Source organism: Gossypium raimondii, chromosome 5, assembly GCF_025698545.1.
Source record: "Gossypium raimondii isolate GPD5lz chromosome 5, ASM2569854v1, whole genome shotgun sequence".
NCBI classification, from domain to species: domain Eukaryota; kingdom Viridiplantae; phylum Streptophyta; class Magnoliopsida; order Malvales; family Malvaceae; genus Gossypium; species Gossypium raimondii.
Genome location: NC_068569.1, coordinates 12,784,675 through 12,795,479, shown reverse-complemented (window position 1 = coordinate 12,795,479; position 10,805 = coordinate 12,784,675). Strand labels below are relative to the sequence as shown.

General features: G+C 29.4%; 1 long non-coding RNA gene across 1 annotated transcript; it reads left to right on the top strand.

Annotated features, from left to right (window-relative positions):
- Nucleotides 1–1,520: 1,520 nt before the first annotated feature.
- Nucleotides 1,521–4,379, top strand: LOC105765964 (uncharacterized). The gene is made up of 3 exons (XR_001124933.2): nucleotides 1,521–1,628; nucleotides 2,101–2,186; nucleotides 4,106–4,379. It is a non-coding gene; the product is annotated as an uncharacterized LOC105765964 (long non-coding RNA).
- The last annotated feature ends 6,426 nt before the right edge of the window (nucleotides 4,380–10,805 follow it).

The following is a 10,805-nucleotide window of genomic DNA, read 5'->3' as shown; positions in this document are numbered from 1 at the left end:
TTTACGGTATTTTCCCATAATGGGCTTCCCTTGTATGGGTTCTTTTATACCTTTCTCTGATAATTAAAAAAATAAAAGGGTAAACTACACATTTGACCATCCAACTTTTATAAGTTTTCATTTTGGGCAGAAAAATAAAAAATTACTAATTAGGCACTGCTATTAACAACCGTTTCCATTTTAGTCATCCAACTTTAATAAATTTTTATTTTGATCATCTGACCTTAATTCTATGTTACTATACACTCATTTTAGTTACCCAACTTTAATGCGTTGGCATTTTAGTCACTCATTTTATCTTTTTAAAAATTAATTTTATTTTTTATTTTTCCTTTTAGGATTAATAAAATTACCTAAGTTTTATAAGGAATTAATAAAATAAAATAAAATTTTAAAAAGTAAATGATTGACCAAAATGAAAATTTATTAAAGCTGGGTGACTAAAATGAGTGAATAATAACATTGAATTAACGGGGTGACCAAAATGAAAACTTATTAAAATTTGGTGACTAATGTAACACCTCTTACCCGTATTCGATACCAGAATAGGGTACGAGGCATTACCAGAACACAAACGCTTGTAAACATATTTAACCGTATTATAAAATTTCATGTAAATTAAAACTTTCAAATTTTTTTTTAACATGCTTTTATAATTCTTCACAATATACCCTCAAAATATTATATTCATAATAAATAAGGCCTACGAGACCCGATACATACCCATGCAATTCAATGCTTCATTTCTATTTTATTCAGTTCACAATTTCTCCTGCTCACAATTCAAATCATATCACTAGCAATTTCCATTTAATTCACGTACAATCAATATTAGTAAGTTCAATACTAATACGTATTTACCATTTAACTCAACGTTTTTCGATTATACCATTCATTAACACATTTATGAAATTCTCAATTTTGCAATGAAAATATCACTTTATCTTAAATAACAACATCAATTCAACTCATCATCCCCTTTTTCGCCATTTTTCACTTCAACTATGAAATTACTATTTCATTACCTTTCCACACCCGTTTCCTATGCATATCACATAAGACATAAACATATTGTTCAACCATAGTAGCAAGCTAGTGCATTTAAGCATAATTCTTTTTGGAACTAACCACATGATAAACCATTTCTGTAACAGCCCAATTTTGACCCTAATCGGACAAAGTGATTTTGAGACCATGAATCCGAGTCTAAAAATATTTTAATATTATTTTCTGTGTTAAATATGTGTGAAATTATATATGTGAAAGTTTCGTGAAATAATTTTACTGTTTGTATGCTTAATTTGAGAAAATGGCTAAATCGCGTAAAGTGAAAATTTGAGGGTTAAATATGAAAGTGCTTAATTGTTTTTGTCTTTATAAATTGGAGGTTCTATGTGGCAATTAAGCCATTTTCCAAGTTAGTGGACGGCATTAGGTGATATATATGGTTTTCTTATATTATTAATATAATATATATGTTATAATAAGGTATAATATATTATTATGTTATAATAAACATTAAAAAAAGCCATTATCATTTTTTTCCCTTCATCTTCATCACGAAACAAAACAAAAGAAAACAAAGAAACAAAGCTAGGGTATTCGGCCATTGTTGAGCTTGATTCAAGGTGAGTTCTAGCTCGGTTTTTGATAATTTTTATATTTTTGAGATCGTTGCTTCGAATACTATCCGACCCATGCTAGAATTTTTGATTTTGATGAATATTTTGAGTTATGCCATTAATGAATAATTGTGTTCTATGATGTTTGATGATGGATTATGAAATATATGTGTTAGATTAACATGTTTTGTCTTTGAATTTTTGGTAAATTTGAGTAATTAGGGCTAAATTAAAAAAATAAAATTTTGAGGGACTAAAATGAAAAATAAATGAAATGCATGGACTTGTATGAATACAAGGAAGATTCGGCCTAGCTATGTTGTTGTGAGATTTTGTGTAAATTGTGTTTTATGCAATTGGGATTAAATTGCAAAAAGTGTAAAATATTAGGGGCAAAATAGTAATTTTCCTATTTATGTGTTTTTGGATTAAATTGAATGTTGTAATATTTAAATTAGCTCATTCTGGATATATTTAGATCATGAACCAAAGAAATTGGAGTTAGATCGGGGGAAAGCTAAAATCGTCAAATAATCGTCCGGTTTCGATTTTTCACCGTCCGAGGTAAGTCAACTAGCAATTTAATGTTATTAATTAATATATATATATATATACATATATATATTGTATTTGGATGAGCTCAAATTAAAAGTATATAGCTTGAATTTAACAAAGTAAAAATGATATGTATATATATAAATATATGATTAATGTTGAATATACATATATGTATACACATATATGTAAGCTCTTAATTTAGTTGAAGAATGAATATGGCTTATGTATAAATTCTTGGTTATTAATCGAAAGGTATGTATAGTATATATATATATATATATATATATATATATATAAGGTTGAATGTATATATATATGTAAGTACATATATGTACAAACTATTGGATTGATTAAAATATATATGTTATATTTGCATAAGTAGTTTTGAAATGGTATGTACATGTGAGTTGACATTTATATGTATATGATAGAATTGAATGAGCACATAAATATATATTTACATGTATATGTTTTTGTATTGAGTTTGGGTATAATTTTTATATAAGTTTATATGAAGTTCGAAATACAAATATAATTGAATATGTTTTTGTGTTAAATTTAGGTATGACTATTATATAAAGTATGTATGAGACTCGAATATATACAAACTTATATATGTACATGTTTATGTATTGAATTTAGGTATGATAATTATATAAGTTTATGTGAGATTCAATTATGTAATTATATTCATGTGAAGCTTTTGAATGGAGTTGAAGGTACAAAATTGTTAGCTTGGATTACTATAAGATGTTGAATGTATGATATTAATAGTAGGCCTTAATGTATTAAGTTATATATCGTATATGATCATATGTATAATTAGGTTATTGAGTGGATTCAATATCTGAACTTTATATACTTATGTGGTTTAAAGGTATAATTTGTATATATTGAGCTAAATTTTTATGCATGGAATCTTATATACATATACATTTTTAAAGTGATTTGTATTTATATAAATTGAGTGTTCAAGCTCGGTGCCTAGCAGGCTTGATGCCAGTGATATGTTTCAGACTTTAAGTCTAGCAGGCTTGTCGCCGGTGAAACATTTCAGACTTTAAGTCTAGCAGGCTTGATGCCGATGAAACATTTCAGACTTTAAGTCTAGCAGGCTTGACGCCGGTGAAACATTTCAAACTTTATGTCTAGCAGGCTAAGTGCCAGTGTATTGAATCAGGCCTTAAGCCTAGCAGGTTTTGTGCCGGTGAATCTATTCATATCATGTGTTTACATGTATCGAATATGTGTATGATTTAGTCATATGGATTTATAGAATATGCATATACATTTGGTCATTGTGTTTGATGAGCATATAAACATTAGTTTATATGTATTTGATGAGTATGGATTTATATATATATATATATATATATATTAAATTTTTCTGAAATTGTTAGGTATATTAGCATTCAGATAGATGTATGTGAGAAATCTATATATGCATTTTGGGAAGTATAAATGTATTTGGTTATATTCGTTTGATGTGTATGTATATATATATATATATTCGGTTATAGAATTTGTTAAGTACATAAATATGCGTTCGGTTACACACATATGAAGTGTATATGCATTCGGTTTTAGGTATTTGATAATGATGTATGCATTTGTTTATATGTAAATGATACATAAAAGTATTCGGTTGTAAGTTTTTGATTAGTATTTAAATATACAATTGTTATGCATATTGTATATACATATTTATATATTCATTGGTAAGCATTCTACAGTACATATATTTGATTATAAATAAGATGATTATGAGTAACAAATATTCAAATAGTAATATATGTCGTATTTGCGATTTCAATAAGTTTAATTATGAATTTATATTATTCTTCTTTTATATATATTTTAGTTATGCTATAGACTTACTAAGCTATATAAGCTTACTTTGTTTGTTTACGTCTATCTGTTTATAGATAAAAAAAAATCAAATCAAGCTTCAAGCTCAGGGATCGTCAGCGAGTTTATCATCTTATCTATTGTCTCGGTATTTAAAATATTTAAATTCTAACTATGGCATGTACAGACTAGATAAATGTTTTGAAGGTCGTACTTTGTTGTATTGTATATGAATATAATAGCCATACTAAAATGGTTTATTTCCTTATAGATTTGCTAGTTTGTAATATCTTTACTAGTTGGATTATAATGTCTTTGTTTATTAAAAATGGTTAGAAGAGAAGTTTAACATTTTGCATATTTAATGTATATGTATATGTATAATATATATGTATTGATTTTGAGATGGTTGTGTTTTGTTCAGTAATGCCTCGTAACCCTAATTCAGCGATGGATACAGGTTAGGGGTGTTACAATTTCACTAGAGATTACATTATTTAAACCTTACCACCCCTGTCATGATCACAAGCATATTTCCATTTAGGCATTTACCATTTCAATGTATAACTCATAAGTTTAACGTGGCATAATCTAGCCACAACTTGGTCAAAGCCTAAGCATGTACATCAAATATGTTAACCAAATAAACATATAGCATAAACATTATGAGCATGGATGAGCACAACATTTATTAATGCATCAAACTTACCAACATGTGTTAATTCATAAACCATTCAACACATTACTTCAAGCTAAATCATATTCCAAATATACCATACACACATATTATGAAACTTTATTTTCCCACATGAGCTTAAATCATGACCAATAATGCGCAAATATAAGCATCATTTTTATTTCATCGTTTATCAATTATAATCGAGCATATTACCAATTATACACAAATCATTCATATATTTCTCAATTTTCCTCCTCCTCCTCTCCATTCCACATCCTTAATGTGTATAACACACTTAAACAACATTATTCATACTTTCACTATTTTCCTATATGTAAATTCAAACTGTCTGTCTGAGCCAGAGTCACTAATTTATTTATATCTCGAGCTAACGAGCTCCAAATTAAGATCCGTTAATTTTCCCTAAAACCAGACTCATATATCTTCTTACCATAAAATTTTCATAATTTTTTGCTTATCCAATAAGTACAGTTTATTCTTTAAAATTCCTCTATTTCATTGCTCGACAGTTCTGACCTTTCTTCACTAAAAATTAGTTATTTCATAGTATAGAATTCGGATAATGTTCTCATTTGTTTCTTTTGAAAATATACTCATTTAGAATTCTAAACATATAAATTTTATCCCATAATTATTTTTGTAAAATTTTTAATGATTTTCCAAAGTCAGAACAGGGGATTCCGAAATCATTCTAGCCCTATCTCACTAAATTTCAAATATCTCATAATATAAAATTTGTTTGCTTACTCTGTCTCTTTTATGTGAAAATAGACTCATTCAGCTTTAATTTCATATCTTATTCACTCTCTAATTTGATTTCCAACATTTTTGGTGATTTTTCAAATTCATACAACTGCTGTTGTCCAAAACTGTTTTGTTGCTAAATTTACTCTTTCATAATTTCACTTACTCCATTGCATCTTACCGATGGTTTGATCAAATATCGAGCACATTGTTCATAAATTTTCACAGTTATACCTGCAATCATTCATCGCATAGTCATATTCAATTACAATTAGTCTTTACTTGATCTCATGTATTTTCACTTAGTCAATTTCCCGATGAACACTTTGGAATAATAACAGATACACGGTGGATCAGCACATAGCACCACCCTTATAGTCAATGATACTCAGTGGAATCAGCACATAGCAACCACCTTCATAATCAATAGTACCCGGTGGAATCAGCACACAGCAACCACCTTTATAATCAATGATACCTGGTGGAATCTGTAACACCCCTAATCCGGTCTAAATGTTATGACCGAATTTGGCGATGTCACATTGTAACACCCCTTACCCGTATTCGACGCCGGAATAGGGTACGAGGCATTACCAGAACAAATACACTTATAAACATGTTAAACCGAGTTATGAAATTTCATTCAAATTTAAACTCTTCAAAATTTTAACATGCTTTTATAAATCTTCACGATATAACTTCAAAATACTATATTTGTAACAAATAGGGCTTCTGAGACCCATTGCATACTCATGCAATTCAATACTTCATTTCCATTTCATTTAATTCATGATTCTCATGTTCACGATTCAATTCAATTTCTCAATCCAATATACATTTCAATACCATAATAATTCATTTAATTCAAATCATATCATTTGCAATTTCCATTTAATTCACGTACAATTCAATTTTATTAAGTTCAATACTAATACATATTTATCGTTTAACTTAACGTCCCCTTTTTGCATCATTTTACACTTCAAGCACGAACCTAGTATTTCATTTCCTTTCCACTCCCGTTTCCTATGCATATCACACAAGATACAAACATTACACTCAACCATAGTTGCAAGCTAGTCTTTTTGAAGACTAACCACATGATAAATCATCTTAATAAAGATTACAAACTTTAAACATTACCACCCTTTTATGATCACAAGCATATTTCCATCCAGACATTTACCATCTCAATGCATAATTTTATAAATTTAATGTGGCATAATTCAGCCACAACTTGGCCAAAGCCTAAGCATACACACCAAACATATGCTAGCCAAATAAACATATAGTATAAGCATTATAAGCATGGATAAGCACCACATTTATTTTTGTATCAAACTTATCAACATAAGTTAATTCATAAACCATTACTGACATTGCTACATGCCAAATCATATGCCAAGTATACCACATACACATACTATGCAACTTTATTTTCTCACATGAACTTTAACTATAACTAATAATGCACAATTATAAACATCATTTCTTTTCAATCGTTTATCGATTATAATCGAGCATATGGCTAATTATACACAAATCATTCATATGTTCTTCCAATTTTCCTCCTCCTCCTCTCCATTCCACATCCTTAATGTGTATAACACACTTAAACAACATTAACTACAATTTCACTATTCACTCACATGTATATTCAAAGCTGTCTATTCGAGTCAGAGTCACTAAATTATTTTTACTTGAAGCTACAGAACTCCAAATTAAGATCCGTAAATTTTCCCGAAAACTAGGTTCACATATCTTCTTAACATAATATTTTTAGAATTTTTGGTTTAGCCAAATAGTACAGTTTATTCTTTAAAGTTCCCCTGTTTCACAGCTCGATAGTTCTGATCTCTCTTCACTTAAAATTAATTATCTCATTGTAAAGAATTCAAATATTGTTTCCGTTTCTTTATCTTGAAAATAGATTCACTAAGTATTCTAAACATATGAAATTTATCCCATAATTATTTTTTTACCATTTTTTACAATTTTCCAAAGTCAAAACAGGGGATTCCGAACTCATTCTGACTATGTCTAACTAAACTTCAAATATCTCAAAATATATAACTCTTTTGCTTGCTCTGTTTCTTTTATGTGAAAATAGACTCATTCAGCTTCAATTTCATATATTGTTCAGCCTCTAATTCAATCTCCATCATTTTTGGTGTGTAAACTGTTTTATTGCTAAATATACTATTTCATAATTTCACTTTTTCACTTTCAATCACAATTCAATTCAAAATTCACTTTTCCATTTCTAAGTCGATATTCAATTCAATTCCACACCTATATTCATTATTCAATTATACTTAGTAAATTTCCTGATGAACACTTCGGAATAATAACAGATACTCGGTGGATTCAGCACATAGCAACAACCTTACTAATCAATGATGTTCGGTTCACATAGTAGCCTACATATAGTACTACACATATGACCACGACCATCTGATACACGTAGTAGCCTGCACATAGTACTACACACGTGATCGAAACTATCCAGTACACATAATAGCCTGCACATAGTACTACACATGCGACCTATCATTCCGGTACACGTAGTAGCCTGCACATAGTACTACACACGTGACCATTACTTTCACTTTTACATAGTGGCCTACACACAATCCGTGTCAGACATGTGATCATTTCTGTCACTTCATTCGTATCCCTTTTTATTCCAAATGTTCATTCAAGAATTTTTCACTTTTTCTCACTTTTCTTTTTATCGATCAATTTCAATTTCTCGTTTTTCTTGATTTATAACAATACATTTAACTTATATAACCTTCACACTATTCATTCCAGTCCAAAAATCATACTTTGGAAAATTACATTTTTGCCCCTAAAGTTTCACAAAATTACAATTTTGCCCATAGGCTCATAAAATAATTTTTATTCAATTTCCTTGCATTTTAGGCCTAGCTGAACCATTTTCATAACTATAGCAGTCCACAATACTCACTTATTCACACACTTGTGACATATTTCATAACTTTTACAAATTAATCCTTTTAGTCATTTTCATCGAAAATTACTTAGTACAAATCGTTTATCACACTCCAAACATTTATATTCTTCCATAAAACATCAAAATACATGCATATCATTCAAGGGTAAATTTTTAAACACAAACCCTAGTTCAAAACAATGGTAAAAATAGGTAAATCTTGTTACGAGGATTTCAAAAACGTAAAAATCATTAAAAACGGGGATAGAACAGACTTACAATCGAGCTTGGAAGCTTGAAAAACCCTAGCCATGGTTTCTCCATGCAATTTTCGGCCTAGGGGTTGAAGACGGAAAAAAATTGACTTTTAAATTTGTTTTTAATTCATTTTAATAACTAAATGACCAAAATGCCCTTAATGAAAAACTTTAGAAACATGCCTAACCATACCCATTTTTGTCCACCAACTTAACCAATGGTCTAATTACCATATAAAGACATCCAATTTAAAATTTCATAACAATTGGACACCTCTAACATATAGAACTCAACTTTTTCACTTTTTACAATTTAGTCCTTTTGACTAAATTGAGTGCCCAAACGTTAAAATTTTCGAACGAAATTTTAACGAAATCATTTTGTGAAATCGTAAACCATAAAAATATAATGAAAATAATTTTTTTCTCATCGAATTTGTGGTCCCGAAACTACTATTCCGACTAGCCCAAATTCGGGCTGTTACAGAATCAGCACACAACAACCACCTTTATAATCAATGGTACCCGGTACACGTAGTAGCCTACACATAGTACTACACACGTGACCATTACTATCTCTTTCACATAGTGGCTTTCACACAGCCCGTGCTACACATGTGATCATTATTGTCACTTCATTCGTATCTTTTCTATTTTGGAGGTTCAACCGAGAAATTTCTCACTTTTCTTTTTCACTGATCAAAGTCAATTTCTAGTCTTTCTTGATTTATAATAACACATTTAACTTACTTAACACTCAAATTATTCAATTTAGTCCAAAAATCATATTTTGGAAAAATTACATTTTTGCCCCTAAAGTTTCACAAAAATACAATTTTGCCCCTAGGCTCGTAAAATAATTTTTATTCAATTTCCTTGCATTTTAGGCCTAGCTGAACCATTTTCATAACTATAGCAGTCTACAATTCTCCCTTATTCGCACACTTGTGACATATTTTATAACTTTTACAAATTAATCCTTTTAGGCATTTTCATCGAGAATCACTTAGTAAAAGATATTCATCACACTCCAAACATTCATATTATTCCATAAAACATCAAAATAAATGCATATCATTCATGGGTAAATTTTTAAACACAAACCCTAGTTCAAAATAATGGTAAAAATAGGTAAATCTTGTTACGAGGATTTCAAAAACGTAAAAATCATTAAAAACAGGGCTAGAACGAACTTACAATCGAACTCGGATGCTTGAAAAACCCTAGCCATGGTTTCTCCATGCAATTTTCGGCCTAGGGGTTGAAGACGGACAAAAATTGGCTTTTAAATTTGTTTTTAATTCATTTTAATAACTAAATGACCAATATACCCTTAATGAAAAACTTTGGAAACATGCCTAACTGTCCACCAAATTGACCAATGGTCTAATTACCATATAAGGACCTCCAATTTAAAATTTCATAACAATTGGACACCTCTAACATGTAGATTTCAACTTTAGCATTTTTTACAATTTAGTCCTTTTGACTAAATTGAGTGCCCAAACGTCGAAATTTTCGAACAAACTTTTCGTAAAATCATTTTGTGAAATCGTAGACCATAAAAATATAATAAAAATAAATTTTATTCTCGTCAGATTTGTGGTCCCAAAACTACTGTTCCGACTAGGCCCAAAATTGGGCTGTTACAACTAAAATGAATACAGTTGTTAATGACAGCGCCAATTTGCAACTTTTTTTATTTTTAATATCCAAAATAAAAACTTATGAAAATTGTATGTCCAATTGTAGGATTTACCAAAAATAAAAGCACCCACGATGGCAAACCCCGTAATTTTTTTTAAAAAAGGAGCACAAATTGTAATGATAAAAGAAATAGTGGGTTCAAATTCTAATATCACATCTCACCATCCTTCAAAAGTTTGATGTAAGAGAATGTAACTAAAGATCAACCATTCAAAGCTTTATTATATGACGATTATTTCTTTAATTTTATACTCATTTTACTTTACCTCAATAAGCTAATAACATTAGCTTTCAAGTAAATTGGTGGTTGAGTCACCAGTCCAAAAAAACAAACCAAAAGTGGTTGAGTCCTAAATTCAGAACAAAAGAAAAAAGTGTCCATGTTTAGTTGCAAATAGTGGTTCAGGGGTCAC